At 44.8% G+C, this 18,376-nt stretch overlaps 1 long non-coding RNA gene across 1 annotated transcript; it reads left to right on the top strand.

Moving 5' to 3' along the window:
- Nucleotides 1-8,239: 8,239 nt before the first annotated feature.
- LOC120764920 (uncharacterized) lies at nt 8,240-17,214 on the top strand. Its single transcript, XR_005704323.2, has 3 exons — nt 8,240-14,535; nt 15,431-15,552; nt 16,895-17,214. It is a non-coding gene; the product is annotated as an uncharacterized LOC120764920 (long non-coding RNA).
- The last annotated feature ends 1,162 nt before the right edge of the window (nt 17,215-18,376 follow it).

The raw sequence follows: 18,376 nt of genomic DNA, 5'->3' as shown, positions 1-18,376 counted from the left end.
AACCTCCCTTCTTCCCCAGTTTGTACTTTTGCAGACAGTTCAAGTGCTCAAAACCCCCATCTTAGTGGTTCCCAAGCTGGTCTCAGTTCTGGGGGGGATCACAAGATGGCGGAGACTCCTTTGTCCAGACACGAGGAGACTTTTTCTTTGTCTGTCCCTCCTGCTCACAATCCCTTTGGTAACCCAAGTATCCCATTCCTCTCCCCAGACCCCTCCTTCCCTTCAGTGCCGAACTGGCACCGCCCTCTCCTCTGACCCCGCCCCCTACCCTCAAACCTCTGCCCTCCAACTCCGCCCCATGTGAGTCAAGCCTCTAGCCCCTCCCTGCCCCTGGTTCCCACGGTTTCCCCGCCCACAGTCCCAGTTCCCATGCCCCAAAGGGGAAGGGGAGGGGAACCGGGAACCCGGAAGCAGGAAGCCATCCCAACTTTTCTGCTACCCCGGTCACATATCGACAGTCAAAAAGGGGGGTGTTGTCCATGGTTATTGGGACACCTTCCCCCAACAAGCGATTCAGGATTTATGCAAAGCTCAGATTGATTTTGGATATGAAAGTGAATACTTTTGCAACCTTTTAAAAGCAAATTTAGCAGGGAATCCTACAGTTCCCTTTAACCTCCAAAGAGAATTACTTCCAGAGCTTTGGCAAAATCCTGAAACGCCTGTTGATAATAATAATTTCCCAATTCAATTAGAACATCTATGTGGTGATAGTGAAAGGGTCTCAGCCCTCAAGCAGGCTCAGGAAATTCCTTTGCTTCCATCAGAACCTTTAGTAGCGTTTGTGGAGCGATTAACCCCAGCTATCGAGTTACAGGTTAAAAAGGAAGAAGGAGCCCAGGAACAGGTCCTGGAGGAAATGGCGCTGACCAATGTAAACGAACAGTGCAAGGCAGCCATCCTCAGCCTGCCCATGGAACTGGCTCCAACCTTAGATGACATGCTCCAGGTGTGTGCCAGGAAGGTTCCTTTCATGACAGCTCACCAAAGCCACAGTTCCAGAGTCAAGCCACCACAAAAAGCCACTGCTGTAGACACCGTGCCTCCTGTGCCTGTGCCATGGCCACCACCCAAGAGAAGAACAATGTGTCTCCTGTGCGATCAGGCTGGACATTGGGCATCTCAATGCCCTTTAAAGAGACAATTACTAGACTTTCAGGACGATGGCGGCGGGGGGTCTCGGGGCCCAAAGAAAACCTTTCAAAAAACTAAAAAATGAGCGCCAGCTTGCCCAGCGTGCCGACATAAATAGGGCAAGTCCAAGGAGGGGGAGATAAACTAAAAAATGCAAATGTTGAATTAACTAATTGTGCTTTAACCAGTTCTGCCTTTCAGCAAAAGTCACCAGATGTGATAGTAAAGGATCCAGTGACCAGAGAAACAAAAAGTCCTCATGATCTGGTCACCTGGGGTCGTGGGTACGCCTATGTGTCTACTCCCCCAGGTCTCAAGTGGGTGCCAGCCGAGTGGGTGAAACCTTTCATCCCTAAAAGTGCAAAGCCACCTGCAGAGGCCCCACAAGTGGCCAGTGCTGCCTGGAGGAGGAGAAAGTGCCAAACCCTCTCCTAATTATCCCTTAACAGTGTTTTTCGGGACAGTTTGTTTGCACTAGATGTCATTTTTTATTTTTCAGCTTTAAAGGTACTCAAGGTCTGATCTCTGAGCATCTCCCACGGACTGAGCCTTCCTCCTTCTCAATTTAATAAGAAAGAGGGAGATGTTGCAGTGTGTTAATTGGGTTTATACTTTATTTCATTTTTATATTGGGTTTTGTAATGTTTCTTCTGTTCCCTGGAAAGTGTATCACGTGGTTTGTCCCTGCTCAGCCATGCCCATCCTCCCACACTGGAATGCAACCCAACTCTGTTCCACTCCCACCTTGTCCCTGATTGGGTAGTGGCTTGTCCCTGCCTCTAGCCCTGGCCCCCTGGGTAAAAGCACTGGGAGGAGGGGGGGGCGGTCTCTTTTGCTCGGGACAGGGACGGAGCTGGGGGGGCAAGACTTAAATAAAGCCCTGATCCCCCCACCCTCGGACAAAGAGCAGACTCTTGCCATTTGCCCTCGACAGGACGCCTGTTCTCTCAAGAAACCACTACATACAGGGAGTTAAGAGACGCAGCCTGAGGCTGCAGAGCCTGGATTCTCCTGCGGTTATGTCCTAGGTTACAATGTAAAATGTGCCCAAAATATGTATTCTATCACCATCTACATGAAATGTTGAAACTAAGTTGTGCACCACTGTTTCCCGTGCCCCCTCCCTCCAGACTATCTTCTGTTAATGGCCCATTAATGCCGTCCTGCATGACTCATAGATAACCCTCCCCAGGAGCTATCTCTGTTTAATAGGCAATCAAGGACCCATTACAAAACTGATAAAATGATATCAGTCCATTGTGAGATGCTCCGCCCAGGGGGAGGAGCCAAGCGATCCCACCTGGATATAATCTGGGCCTTGGGACAGCACAGGCAGCCTTACCCACTGGATTCCCAGAGGACAAGAGCTACCAGACCTTTCTGCAGGAAGACTGCTTCAACAAGACCACTTCATCTGGACTGCTACCACCACGGTTTCAGGTTGTATTCTGACTCTGTCAGTGATCTTTTGTACCATTGCATGTGTTTTATTTTATTTTACTTTTTTTCCTCTCCTATTAAATTGTTTTTTCTGACTTGGAGTCTCTCGCTGGTTTTGCCTCCAAACCAGCACAGGTTACTAGGGAAACAAATCACACCCCTCCCCCCGACTGCTGGGGCTAGTTAGGGTTTCAAACCTTTCTACGCTGCTCGCTATTTTAACTACAAAAATAAACAATTTTAACCTACACAAATGCCTCTTTCACCTAACAAAACGTCAGCAAAATCGTGTTGCCAAAAGCACACGCTGTCTTAAGCTCACACACCGCCTAATTCCTCTCCAGCACACAATCTGGATACAATACAAACACTTTAAATCCTTCCGCTCTTTCAGACATAGGTATCCCTCTGCTGATCAGGTGGGGATTTCAAAAGGCTTTTACAACTTCAAGCTTGCAAAACTCCTAAAAACACTTACACAGGTTACTAACACACTCCAAAATCACACAAATCAAAACGCTTACAACACAAACTCTCACAGACCACGATATATACGGCTCACCAATAATTCTTCCACAGCCTGAACACACAAACACACAAAACCACGAGACCACAAAACACAGATCCGTTCACACTACACACACACCTGGCACGAACGGGGCTGCAATAGGGCTTCTCCGTGATCCACAACAGGACCCTTCACATCCTAAAATGGGCTAGCCACTCGGATTATGGATTGTCAAGGTACCTTTAAGCCACAAACTGTAAGTGCAGCCACCACTGCTCCTAATACACAACAAAACCGGTTATTTTACTGCCGCCGCTAGCCCCACTACGGGACACGGACTACTAAGGCACCTTTAAACTGCAAGCTGACACAACAAAAACCGGTTGCTGCTGTCCCTACTACGGAACACAGACTACTAAACCACTGACACCAGGCTCCGCAGAGCTGTCACAACTTTTACAAACAAACCCAAGTAGGCATACGTTGTGCATGAGAGGTCGCTTGTGTCTTACCAACTGCCTCTACCAAGAGGGTACCTCTTTTTAAGTGCAAACATAGCTTTTATCTGTAGTTCCAGCAGGTTCTGGTCTATCCCTGGGTAGTCAGTGGGACCATAGGAGCCCTCTTTGTTGGGGAGGAAGAAGCCAAAAAACCCTATAAATATGATTGCCTCTATTCTGAGAATGAGAAACCTGTAAGTGAGATAGAATTGAAAGTAAGTTTTGATGTTTGAGATGTATTAGATACTGGATCTCTGGGAAAACATTATGTGACCAGCTGAAGGTCACCTGCTGCCAGACCCAGAGGTCAAATGGAATGTTCTGTCTCACCCCTCAATGTATGGTTCATCCCACACCTGTACCCCTCCCCTGAAGTATCAGGTATCTGTAACCCCATTGGCCCAAGGCTTGTTCCAGCCCACCTTGAAGACCCCTGATAAGGGGTCCCAGAGGGGCTGGACGCTCTCTTTGCTCGCACCCTTCCCTGAGGACTTTCCTCTCTTGGAATTTCCTCTCCCAACCTCTCCCTTCCCCCACTTTCCTAGGCCTTGCCACGAGCTGCAGCCTGGCAGCTCAGAGCAAGGCCCCCACATCCCTTACAATAAACCTCATCTTCTAAAACCTAACTTCAGAGATCTCTCGTCTACATTTATCTACACCGTCCTGGAGTCCTCAGCAGCAGGAGGAAGCTATTTCTACACCTCTTCCCAGAAAATTCCGGGTGGGCACCCAGAGGGGTCCTGGACCCCGCTGGTCCCACGGCCAGAGAGAGCAGTCCTCCTGCCTGGCTCGCCAAAATGACTTATTAAAGAAATATGGGTATTGATTCAGTATCGATACCCAACTGTGATGGACAAAAACTCTAACAGTTTAAAGTTAGAAAGTGTATGTTTATTATGGCTGGGCAGCATGCGGGAGAGCTCCCTAATACGCGCTGCAAAATTTACAGGTAATTACAAAGCCTTTTATTTACAAAAGTGTTGAATACCTAAAATACAAATGCATATTCATACTCTTGTTACTTCTTATTTTTTGCTTCATATGCTAATTGGCAAAAAGGTTATTAAGCATGTATAGTTTGTTTCCTAAAATGAGTCAGGGGTCTATTCTGGGGAGGGGTCACTAAAAATGAGGAAGTAAGACGAGACTTCCTCGTCCTAACCTTTCTACCTTTTCAATGCATTCGTGACAAATGAATCCTTGGTAGAACTTATAGTTTCCTGTGTTCAATGGGTCCTTTAAGCAGGAAATCTGCAGCTGTCTTATGTCCTATTTACCACATTTTGTTTTTCATTACAAGCACACCTACATAAACATAAAGCTGACAAGCAATGAGTTACTAAATCTGGGGTAGCTTATCTAAGATCCAGCTTCTGTTAACTGCAAGCTTATCTACCTACTTCAGCTAATTCAGCAACTATTAAATTTCTTAAAATCCTTAATTCTTCAAATTTAATGTCTCACTGCCACTCTTCATCTTTCTGTACCCCTTTCCGAATGTCAGGCCAGGCCTTTGTAACAAATTGTACCTTCAACAGTGTGTCAAAGGCTGGTCCCTCCGGATCCATCCCCCTATGATTCCGCAAGGCCTCTCTAATCCTCTCCAGCCAATGAGAGGTGTTTTCACGTTTCTCCTGTTCTAAGGACATAGCCTTAGCTATGTTGTTAGTTCTGGTGACTTATTAAAGAAAATATGAGTACTGATCTAGTATCGATACTCAACTGAGACGGACAAAAACTCTCTAACAGTTTAAAGTTAGAAAGTATATGTTGATTACAGCGCTGGACAGTGTGCGGGATAGCTCCCAAATTCACCCCGCAATTTACAAGTGATTACAGAGTCCTTTTATTTACAAAAGTATTGAATACCCAAAACACAAATGCATATTCATAACCCTGGTACATCCCATTCCCTGCTTCGTATGGTAATTAGCTCAAAAGCTATTAAGCATGCGTAGTTTGTTCTTTGAAATGGGTCGGTGGTCCTTTTCATGGGGAGGGGTCCCCAAAATGAGGAAGTAAAGAAGTCTTCCTCGCTCTGACCTTTCTACCTTTTCAATGCAAATGTGATAAATGAACCCTTGGTAGGACTCCCATTTCATGTCTTCGTGACCATTCAATGAGTTTCTGGGCAGAGGAGGCCTACAATTGTCTTATGTTCCTAAAAGCTATTCATCAGTTTCTATATTCTTCATTATAAACACAGCTAACTAAACAAAGTTGACAAGTAATCAGTTATTCTAATATGGAAGAGTGATCCCAAACCCAATTTCTCTTAGTTAATTACTAACTTTTAATTTCAGCAAAGCCTATCTCTAACTAAAATCTTAACCCCTCTAAAAATCCTTAATTCTCTAATGTTTATGACTCACTGGGAACTGCTGATTTAATTGCCCTAATCAAATAAGCACAGTAATTGCAGAGGCGAGCCAGACTGGTCTCCTCATTTGGGTTGCACTGGGGGTCCACCTGGAGGATGACACCATCCACTGTAGGTACATTAGGTCCAGCCCCCCCCTGCTGCTTGTGGATGTTCATCCTCCCACAGCTGCTGAGCTTTCTGCAAAATCATTCGTTTCTCTGATGACCCAAACAAAATCCCCAAGAGAAAATCCCAATCCTTCCATGCATAATCTGCATTTCCCAAATATTCTTCTATCTTTTCCCCCACCCCTATGGGATTATTCAAATATAAGGGTAATTCTTTTTTCAACCCCCTTATATCCTGGGTAGTAAGTGGTACAATTACAAACCCAAACCCTCCCCCCTGACCCCCCAAAGGAACTCGGCGGAGTGGCATCTGATGTACCCCTGTGTCTTGGGTCCGGGGGGCTTCTGATGTGCTCAATTGATTTCCTCTTCTAGTTCTACATGGTGGTATGATAGGCTGCTCCCTTCCCCCTACACCATTATTATTCTCAGGTGGGGCCGTAGGAACAACATTCCCCTGATCCCTTTGCTCTAGGAGTTGAGGATACAGGGGACCTGCAGCTGGTCCTGGTTCAGCTGGCAACACTGGAGGACAAGACAGGGGAAGGTACTGAAGAACATCCCAATTCTCACCAGTTCCCCCTTCCTCCCTTTTTTCCTCTTCTCCCTTTTTCTTTAACACATAGATTTCTTTTGTTGCTTGTCTAAACCATAGCAATCCACATTCCCTTTCAATCCATCCTTTCCAATTCTCCTCTAAATACTTCAACAAAATTCTACACAAACGAATCCTATCTGTTCCATAAGGTGGCCACATAAACCTCTTTGGCAACTTATACTCCGGCCACACAAAATAACAATATTTTACTATAATTTCCATAGTTACCTCTGGGTGAATGCATAGTCTGTCCCAAGACCTCAGCATTCTCCCCAAGGGACTCTCCAGGGGTATTATGGGATCGTCATCCCTTTTGCCGGGACCCCTTCCCGGCTTTACCCTTGCAACGCTCCATGGGTGCTGTGTTTCACCTGTGCTGCCCTCCATGGGTGCCCTCTCAGGTTTACCTGTGCTGCCCTCCATGGGCGCCCTCCCAGGTTTGCTCCCCAAAGATCCCATTTTACTCACCGGTGAGATTTTCAGTGGTCCTTCCCTGAGGACTCTTCACGGACCCCCCTGGTCCGCCACTCATCTGTCTCCTGGACAGTCTCGGGAACCCAATCGATCGCCCAGTGCCTGCCGCCACCAAGGGGAGCTGATCACCGAAACTGGGTGAGGCGCGCCTTCAGCTCTGCTCGCTGCCCGCCGCCCCAGACGGTGGAAATATCCCGGACGAGAGCCCCCAAATTGTTAGGAAAATTAATCCACGAACACCAGAGGTTTATGTCCAAAAAGGAGACAGAGGAGTCCTTTTACTTTATTCGAATAAAGGGAGAGGCCATGGGGCATTTCCCCTGGGGTCTCTCAGTTTTTTGGAGGACGCAGCCTCCTTTTTATCCTAATTTCCCGGCCACATTTCCCTCTCTCTTTCCCCATTGGCTGAGGTACTTGAGAGGTACAGACTTCCCAAAGTGCCTAAGATTCCCCTTTTAATGTATAACCCCCCTAATTGTTAATTTTTATGGGATTTATGGGTTTTTCCCCATTGTTGTTTCCATCTTTCAATATTCAATTTCATTTACAAACAAACCTATGGTTTGTTTCTAAAGGCAAGTATCTTCTTTTCCATTCATCAATCAGTAGAATCCTTCCCATTGTTTCTTTTGTCTCTCAGTGCTAGTTTTATCTACCAGTAGACCCAGGGCCTGTTTGTAAAGACAAATCTTGTCATTCCTCTCAGTAGTAATAAATTCAGGAGAGTTGTTTAAGATGGTAGAGGCACCGAGGACGGAGCGGGCAGGGGAGAAGGGGGGCTGGAATCTCCTCGAAATATTATCCGCCGCTTCCCCGCGGCCCCTGCAGCCTACGCCGCCCACGCCCGGAGTCGCCACGCTGCCCGCGGCTGTGCCGCCTGAGCTGACTGCGCCGCCCGCCCGGGGTGGCTATGCCGCCCACTCCGGCGCCGCCCGCCCCGATCCTGGCAGCGCCGGGGTTTCCGCCCGTGTCGGTCACTGCCTGGCTGCCCGCCCCCGCCCCGTCCTCCCCGCCACGTGGCAGTTTGTGCCCACGGCGTCTGTGCCGGACCTCCCCGCAGCCCTGGCCCCCCCTGCTCATGCTACATACGCGGCCGCCGACGGAGGGGACCGCCTCAGCTCTGCCGTGGGAGGCGCCGCAGCCGCTCCGCAGACCCAATTGGGGGTCACGAACGCATGGTCCGCGGCAATTCCGCCGGATACCCCACGGGTCTGGCTTCCGCCGGACACCCCCTGCCCTGACCTTGGAGCAGTTCCGGTCCTCGACCCCACTCCTTACCCTTCAGAGGTTCAGACCCCCGCGCTAACTTCGACTTTTCTCCTCTTTTCCTTGGAGGACCTAATCTGTGAGGTGGATTCGGCTCTCATATCTGCCCTTCTTCCTTTTGTAAATACCCTTCTTTATGATACGGGTGTGATAAACATTAACTATTTTTTGTTCACTGGAGATCAAATAACTCAAGATAACAGGAAGTTACTATGTTACTATCTAAGCTTATAGGCAAACATACCCTTGCCCGTTCCGTTTTTTCTCTCTCTACTTGCTTAATCAGCTTTAAGTTTCAGGAATTCCAGCTTAGTTACCATATATAGAAGAGGACAACTACAGCCTTCATCTCTGCGACCACCGAGGGACAGAAAGAGACCCTCCCAGCAACACGTCACACATACATCATCGGAGGAAAGAAGCAAGATAAAAGCAAGACTGAAAAACCTGCCAATTCACGGCAGTTGGCGGAGCGAGACTCCCCTGCCGTCCAGCGCTGTATTTGCCTTTGCTTTGCCTGCTGCAATGTAATAAATTCCTATTGGAACTTTTCTTCGTGTTCATAGTCTATTACAATTTGGTGCCGTGACTCGGATCCACCTGCAAGATAGGACTTTTGGTTCTGCCTGGGGGGCGCCCCGCCGATCAGTCGGCGGCCCTGGTAGACCCGATTCCTGTCTCGGTTGGACCGACGAACCTAAATTCAAAGCATTAGGCAAAGGAAGCCGGCAGACCCTATAAACTTTGTGCACAAAGGTCCGGACGAAGACGCAAGACGCGTGAGTATCTGTGTGGAAGATTCCGTTCGGTCTGGGTTGGGTATCCTGGAGTGCTGCGAGTGTGTGTGTGTGTGAGAGGAGAACCGGCAGCTCGGATTTTCCAAGCGATTGTGGACCCTCAGTAGTGCGGTTCTCATTGTCCGAGAGGGCGTGAGCCACGAACAAGGGGAAGCGAGTGATTTCTGCACCACACTTGTGTGAGGGCACTCCAGAAGATGGGACAGGGGAAGAGCAGGCCCTCTACTCCCATAAAACTCCCCCCGGTGCCTAGAGATAGCCCACTGGGGTTCATATTAGACAATTGGAAACATTACCCTAACACAGGGGGTAAAGATAAAGCTAAAATGATCCATTATTGTGTAGTAGTATGGGGTGGAAAGGAGATTTCCTGGAATATTTTTTAGCCTATTTTTGGATCATCAGAAGATTGGGTGAGGCAAAAACTCAACTTGTGGGTAAACACTAAAATTCCTTTTAGTCAGGAAGAAAGTGAATATGCTAATGTATGGGTTACAAGACCTGGGAGTGAAGTGCTCCTGTTTCCCCTCAAAGAGGGAGGACGAAAGAAAGACAGGAGTAAAGAGGAAGAAGCCTTACTAATCCCACCTCCTTACATACCCCCTCAGAACCCCCAGATTCTGGATGCACCTCCAATGGAGCCTCAAGAAGCAATAAGTAATCCCGAGCCCCCCGAGGAAGTGCAGGGACCCATAACCCGAGGTCGGGCTAGACAGCATAACCTATATCCCCTAAGAGAAATGCCTGTGGGGGGGGGCCAGGGACCTCACCCAGCGATAGGGTTTGTTTCAGTACCTTTGAGTTCTGGGGATGTTCGGGAATTTAAGAGGGAGATGGGGAGCCTCCTGGAAGATCCTTTGGGGGTGGCCGAGAGACTGGACCAATTTTTGGGACCCAGTATTTATACTTGGGGCGAGTTGCAAGCCATATTGAATATTCTTTTCACGGCCGAGGAAAGAAATATGATTAGACGAGCGAGGATGCAGATATGGGATTCACAACATGCACAAGGACCTTTAGCAGACACCAAGTGGCCTTTGCAGGATCCCAATTAGAATCATCAGCAGCAGGATCACAGAATCAATATGCAGGATCTGAGGGGGATAATAGTACAGGGGATCCGGGAAGCGGTGCCTAGGGGGCAGAACATCAACAAAGCATTTAATGAGAGACAGAAAAAGGAGGAGACACCTACGGATTGGCTAGAACGCTTGAGAAAAAACCTGCAGATGTACTCTGGCTTAGATCCTGAGACACCGTTAGAGCAAGCACTACTAAAAACACAATTTGTGGCTAAATCGTGGGAAGATATCAGAAAGAAGTTAGAAAAATTAGATAATTGGCAAGATAGAGACCTAGATGAACTATTGAAGGAAGCACAGAAGGTATGTGTGAGAAGAGATGAAGAGAGTCACAAGAGACAAGTAAGAATGATGGTGGCAGCAGTAAGGGAAACTAGGAGAATTGATGCCCCTCCCAAAACAAGTCAAGTGGCCCAGAGAAATGGGGGAGGGGTTCCCCGGGTAGAGAAAAAGGATGGAGGCGTATGTTTCTACTGTGGAAATAAAGGACACTTTTGGAGAAACTGCAGGAAGCGGCTGAGGGATGAGAGAGTCTTCAAAGAGGACTGAAGGAGTCAGGGGCTTCATTTGCTGGGGACATGAAAACATCAGGAGCCCTTGATAAAATTAAAAGTAGGTCCTCAGCAGCAAGAATTTGAGTTTTTAGTAGATACTGGATCTGAGCGATCGACAGTCCAGGTACTACCGGAGGGATGTAAGATATCAAAGGAAACTGCTCAAGTGGTAGGGGCGAAGGGGGAGCCCTTTGAAGTCCCTGTTATTAAGAATGTACTGGTGGAATCGAGGTCCAAAATGGGAATAGGGAACCTTCTGCTGGTACCAGAAGCAGATTATAATTTGTTAGGGAGAGACTTAATTATAGAAATGGGTATTAATATAGAAGTAGTAAATGAGGAAATCAAACTCTGTCCCTTGAGGGTAGAGGATGAAGAAAAAATTAACTCAGAAGTATAGTACACTCCTGATAGTGTAGGAAGGTTGAATATACCCCCCTTCTCGGTAATCATTAAAGATCCAGAGACACCGATAAGGGTTAAACAGTACCCCATCTCCCCAGAGGGGGATAGGTTGTTTGTAAATGTCTCATCGTGAGTAATTAATAAAAAAAGGGTCTCTGGCTATGCAATAGTTAGGGGAGAAGGACTTGCAGTTATCGAATCAGGCCCTCTAAGTGGATCTTGGTTGGCGCAGGCCTGTGAACTTTATGCTGTACTGCGGGCATTGCAGTTGTTGAAGGATAAATCAGGTACCATCTATACTGACTCAAAATATGCCTATGGGATTATACACACTTTTGGGAAAATATGGGAAGAACGGGGGTTGATAAACTCCCAGGGAAAAAAAAAAAAAACAAAAACAAAAACAAAAACAAACAAAAAAAAAAACAAAAAAAAACAAAAAAAAACCAACCTGTTTCACCAGGATCTAATCAGGAAACTGCTGAAGGCCTTGAGGGGACCTAGGAAAATTGCTGTTGTTCACCTGAAAGGGCATCAAAAGGGATTGGATTTTAAAAGCAGGGGAAATAATGCAGCAGATCAGGAAGCAAGAAGGGCTGCTTTGCAGACGTCACAATCTACCCCCCAGAAAGATCCGAAGGCTGAAAGAAAAGAGCGTGAAAATAGCAGAGGGAATTTGCAAAAGATATATAGTTTTACTATGCAGGAAAAAGAAAAGATAAAAAGAATGGGGTTGAGAGAAGACCCAGAAGGGGAATGGCGACTTCCAGAGGATAATAGAACTGTACTGCCTAAATCCATAGCTATGGATATTATGAGGAGAATACATAGCAAAACACATTGGGGGGCACAAGCATTAGTAGATCAATTCGCCACCAAACATATGTGTATTGAGGCAGATGACTTGGCAAAGCAGGTAGTGAGGGAGTGCGTTACCTGCCTAAAAGTAAATAGGGCCAATTTAAGAAAAACCTTAATGGGGAGACGACCTACAGCATACCGGCCATTTGCTAACATCCAACTATGGAAAAAGGGAAAGTTAGCTCAGAGACCCCCACTAGATTTGAAACTGCACCAGGTGCAACCAGGAGATTAGGTAATGATAAAGTCCTAGAAAAAAGCAACCTTAGCCCCACAATGGGAGGGCCCTTACCTTGTATTGCTTACTACAGATACTGCAGTCAGAACAGCAGAGAAGGGATAGACCCATGCTAGCAGAATTAAAAAGCCAGTGAGCAAACCGACTCCTGAGTGGCAGGTGACAAGCAATCCCAGAGACCTGAAGTTACAGATCCAGAGGAGAGATCATCAATGAATAAACACCGTGTAGAATATGCACCAGAACCACACTACACGGAGGAAAGATTAATTTGTAACTCTGATGTTAAGATAAGGTGTAGAGACCCAGAGTGCAATTGTTATCCTTTTGTTTGTTATATTTGTAAAATCTGCAGGGACAGGTGGTGGAGTCATTGTAGGTGAGGAACCCCTCCTAGAGGAATTTGCAGCCCCTGTTGGGTACTGCAGCGGAACATAACTGATTGGATTCTAGAATATAAAGTTAAATATGAGGGATTAGTAGAAGAATCAGAAGAGTGGTGGAGGATTTTTTTTGCATTAGGGATTGAACCAAAATATTATTGTTATCACCCTAATGAACCCATCCCATTCATAGCTGAAATTGTTGACTGCACCTGCCGCACACGCCTAAAGGGAATCCGGTGTGATACACCCCCGGTTAAGTATCGGAACTAGGATTCCTATGTCAAGAGGCAACAGAGTCGCCCCCGGGGACCTCCTGAAGAATATCCCTGCTGCCGAGAAGATAGTACCCCCCGTGGCTCGAGGCAACCGAGTTGACGGGAAAGGCAGAGGGGTAAAAAGCTGTGGAGGAAAGAAACCCCAGGGGTGGGACAACAAAACAATATTTGAGGAATTGCCTCAGGAATGGGAATTAGAGCAAGGACCCTGGGCAGAGAGACAGGTTGCAGTCTATAAAATGGAACAATCCTCAAATATACTCCCATTCCTATGCCCCCAATGATGCTCACCACGTGACCCAGCCGATTACTTTTCTTTTGCTGATGTTATACTTAAGAGGGATTAATGCCTTAGACAATCTACCACACCAACCCTTTAAATGGTCACTATGGCGATGGGATGACAATGAGATTTTGCAAACTGTAACTACTGTAGGAGCACCCAGTTTCAGAGTAGGATTGTGTGATCTGACCAACATAGATCATTGTAGAAAAGTACTAAACCTAACAGGATTTTACATGTGCCCAAGCTCAAATCACAGTAAAAGATATTGTAATTATCCTGGGGAATATTTTTGTGGATATTGGGGCTGTGAAACAATCGCCTCTAACTGGACACCCAGGGGAGGGCATAATAAATATTTGCAAGCAGACTTTAGACCATGTATATTTAATAAACTGATTACTATAGTGGAAAGCCGGCTGGAAGCGGCACATCTTATGCTTCTTAAGACTAAGTATGATCAGATACCTGAAGAAAAAAATTTAGAAACTTTAGAGTTAGCTAGACAAGAACTGCAAAGATACAGTGAACAAAAATAAGTAAGAACAAGAGAAATGGGGGAATTGTGATAAACATTAACTATTTTTTGTTCACTGGAGATCAAATAACTCAAGATAACAGGAAGTTACTATGTTACTATCTAAGCTTATAGGCAAACAGACCCTTGCCCGTTCCGTTTTTTCTCTCTCTACTTGCTTAATCAGCTTTAAGTTTCAGGAATTCCAGCTTAGTTACCATATATAGAAGAGGACAACTACAGCCTTCATCTCTGCGACCACCGAGGGACAGAAAGAGACCCTCCCAGCAACACGTCACACATACATCATCGGAGGAAAGAAGCAAGATAAAAGCAAGACTGAAAAACCTGCCAATTCACGGCAGTTGGCGGAGCGAGACTCCCCTGCCGTCCAGCGCTGTATTTGCCTTTGCTTTGCCTGCTGCAATGTAATAAATTCCTATTGGAACTTTTCTTCGTGTTCATAGTCTATTACACGGGGAGCCTAAGCAGGGTCCAAAACTATTTCGATTCAAGTTTTAGAGACAGAGAAGGACAGAGTGGAGTCCCGGCACGGTTACACCCAGGGGAGAAACCAAGAAGTTGTAGAGTTTATTTTCCAAAGGATAGATATCATATAAAACCTTTAGTAACATTAAACGTTGGCCCTAAAGAAGAAGTCCTGCAATTTTTAGTTGATCTTGGGACAGAAAAAACCTGCATCACGGAAAAACTAAAAGGATGAAAAGTAAGTAAAGATGTTTTAGACATGGTGACAGTATGGGACAAAAAGTTTGAGGTTCCTATCATAAAAAATGTAGTGATTAGCAGAAATACCAAAAGATTGATGTGTGATATCTTATTAATTCCTGAACTAGGTCTCAGTGTGTTGGGAAAAGATCTAGAAATGTTATTGGGAATAGGGGTTATACCAGAGGGATAACGAAGATTTGACAGAATAAAATCCTCCTAGGAGAGAGAATATATGTTAATGGTTTGTTTAAAAGTTTTACAAAGAAAAGAATGTCAAGGTGTGTCTTTGTTGATGAGAAAAAAAAAAAAAGTGTAAAATGTATATTAATTATGTGTATACTTTTAGGGATAGTACATACTTTTGGGAAAAATTTGGAGACAAAAGGAGTTACTTAAAGGAAAGAGATTAATACATGAGAGGCTCCTTTTTAGCAGTTCTAGAGGCATTAAAAATAATTATAGGATACCAGAGGGAAATAACTTCAAAAAGATAAGGGGAAATAATTTAATAGTTTAACAAAGCAAAAAAAATTTGAGTCAAAGAGTTATGATAATTCTAATGTTTGATAGTGAAGAATTGGAAGTTTCAAAACATAGTGAAGGAGAAGAAAAAGGAATTATGGGTGAAATTAGAAATTCTTTTCTGAAAAAGAAATTTTTTTAACAAAAGTAATATCCAAATGCCATCAGTAAGGTGTGTATCTTTGGCTCTATTAAGGGTCCAAACACGACCCAAATTAAACCTGCAAGTAACACCCTATGAGATAATGTTTAGATTATGAAACTGCTGCTTATGAAATAGGGAGAAATAAGTGTTAAAAAGTGTCATCACAACTGTAAAAATGGAAAGAACGGCCCTTTAGCCCCACAATAGGAAGATGCTTTTTCAGGTATTGCTAACAACTGAAGCTGCAGTATTGCTGACAACTGAAGCTGCAAATATGGATCAACGCCATCAAAGATCAAGAAACCTGTGAAAGGACATAAGAATGAACTAAAACATCTGTACCAGGTGAGACCAAGTTGAATTTTAAACAGAACTAAGTAATAATGAACTGGAAAGACCCAAATAATTCAAAAATTTTTGAACAAAGAACTTTCTCTGTTTTACTTCTCTGTGTAACATTTAGAAATCAGTGGAAAGCAATCCGGTCTGTCAAATCTTCCTACTTCTGTTTCTTCACAGCCGAAAGGAGAATGGACTTTCAAGTGACTGTTTTACAAATGTAAAAAGCTAAAGTTAAGATATGCAGTATTATTTTGAAGATATTTATGTCATCCCACCGTATAGTATTATAGGTACATAGGGATCACAAGAGGAAACAAATCTCATATAGCTAACTCCATGTTCTTGCCTCTTTTTCATCACTTGTGTTAGCTATTTGTTTTAAGTCAACACATGCAAATTAACTGGTATTTTGACTAATTTTTTAAAGTTTTGTACCTTACAGGACAGACAATATGCTTTTGCCTCTTTTATCCTCCCTATTTCTTTTGTGCTTGCTCCGGTTATGCTGATAGTATCATCCCCACAGGAAAAGTACAGTTTAAATGCTGACAGAAATCCAGTTCTGTCAGATTTATAGTAGAAGAAAATTCTCAGGTAATAAAGGGACAACTTTTTAAAACTTTCATAAGATTATATAGAGATTTTCACTTCCAAATGGGTGGATTAATAATATTTTAAGGTACTAATTATATAACTTTATGGAACTACACTATCTCCTGTAAAGTAGATAGTCTGAGAGTAGAAAACTTCATCATCCACCTCCTGGATGGAGATTTAGGTAGAGATATTAGGAGAGATTTTTTTTTTTTTGGGGGGGGGGGTCCTTTGTGTGTTCATCAGGGGATTTTTGGGGGTATTTTGTTTAATTTTTTTTTTTTTTTTTAATACAAGAAAATATCAGACTTTCTCCTGTAGTGGGGTATGGGAGTAAATAGTATGAATGAGAAAATTCTTACTACTTTAAAATATCTTTATAGCATATATGTTTAAGACTTTTCTTTTTTTAGTCGATTCATTTATTCTTTTACCATCTTTTCCCCTGTTCAGTGGTAGCACTTAAAATCGTGTACCATCAAATGACACTAAATTATTGTAAACCTTGCATAAACTGCTTTAAAAAATTTACTTAGTTTTCCAGCTTTTTGCAAATGAGACCTGTCTCACAGAACTAGTAGTGTTGTTTGCTGTCAAAGGGGGTGTTGAGGGTTAAGTTTCCTGTAGAATTTTTCCCCCCCCAAGTTGCTAGGAGACTAAATGCCGAGTGCTTAACCTGGACAAAAGAAGCTGATCACTTAGTTTGGGGGAGAGAGCTGAGGGTGGTGGTCTCACGGCTCTCGTCTTCCAGGGAGCACGGATCGGGCGGCTGCTGGCTGCCTGGAGTCCACGGTTAACGGAGGAGTCTGGTCCTGGGAATTCTACCATCTGTTGGAGTGCCCAGGAATTCGAAGTTTTCTTCGCTGTCCTGCTGGATTTTGGGTCAGCCCGGGTCCAGCCGCTGCGGCTTCTCCGGCACTGCCAATTTTGCCTGCCAGGACACCCCCCTGCCTGCGGAGGACAGGCCACCATGCCCGGCTTCCAGCCATCAGCGCTGGAGCTTCCACCGTTTGCCCTCGGGGTTCTTGGTTCTGTTTTACTATTATTATAATTGCTGTTGGGTTTTTTTGTCTGTCCTGTTATATTTACTAGTAAAGGACTGTTATTCCTTTTCCCCATAGCTCTGACTGAAAAGTTTTTTCTTTTAATCTTCCAAATTATAATAACACGGAGGGAAGGATTCAAATTCCTCATTTCCTAGAGAGGCCTGCCTCTCCATAGCAGACACCTGTCTTTTCAAACCAAGACAGGGGGTTTTCATCAAGGTTTCTGAAAAGTTCCTAATCTCTCAAATCAATGCATGTCAGATTAGGTGAGTGGTTTACCTTAGGTAGAAATAAATTCTATAGTATATGTATCTTCCTGAGTTCTCCTAGAGTAGTGGGGGGAAATCTTCAAGAATAGCAAGAACTTGTCTTCCTGCCCCAAGAACAAGCTGGGCAGGGAATCTGCCCACCAAAACTTTCAGTATTGTAGGGCTCTAACCTCAGAATATTTATTAGAAATTAAGCAGTTAAGAATAGCCCATAGTACCCTGAGAAGAAAGAAGTAAACAGGTAAAAGTAGTTTTTCTTTTTTTACACTCTGCAGTTTAACTTATTTTTGTTATTGAGTATTTTTTTTCTCTTTTAAGTTTCCTTTTAACCTGTCCCTCGACCCAAGTTGCATTTCACAAAAGGTGGAGGCTTTCAAAAGATGTTGTGACACCGAAAGTGTGTAAATGGTATCAGAAGTGGTTCCCTGGAAAGGAGAATGACTCCCTGTAGTGTGGGAGTTCTTTTGAGAGACCCAGACAACCACTGATGGCAAAAAGAAAGAGAGTCTGCTCTTTCCGGAGGAAAATCAAGGCTTTATTTGGGTTCCAGCCCCTTGGCAAGTCTGGAGCCAGTAGTTAGCTCCTTCCTTGTCCCCGTTCCCAGGCGAAAGAGACCGCCCTGCCCTCTCCCAGGGCTTTTTCCCAGGGGGGAAGGGCCTAGAGGCAGGGACAAGCCACTACCCAATCAGGGACAAGGTGGGAGTGGAACAGAGTTGGGTTACATTCCAGTGTGGGAGGATGGGCACTGCCGAGCAGGGACAAACAACGTGATACAGTTTCCAAGGGGAGCAGAGGAAAACATTACAAACCCAATATAAAAATGAAACACAATATAAACCAAATTAATGCATTGTAACACTGTAGTGGTTTCACGTTCACTAAATTCTGGTTTTAGTACTCACTCTTTTTTTGTGGGAG

This window comes from Hirundo rustica, chromosome W (genome assembly GCF_015227805.2).
Source record: "Hirundo rustica isolate bHirRus1 chromosome W, bHirRus1.pri.v3, whole genome shotgun sequence".
NCBI classification, from domain to species: Eukaryota; Metazoa; Chordata; class Aves; order Passeriformes; family Hirundinidae; genus Hirundo; species Hirundo rustica.
This window is presented reverse-complemented; position numbering and strand designations above follow the sequence as displayed.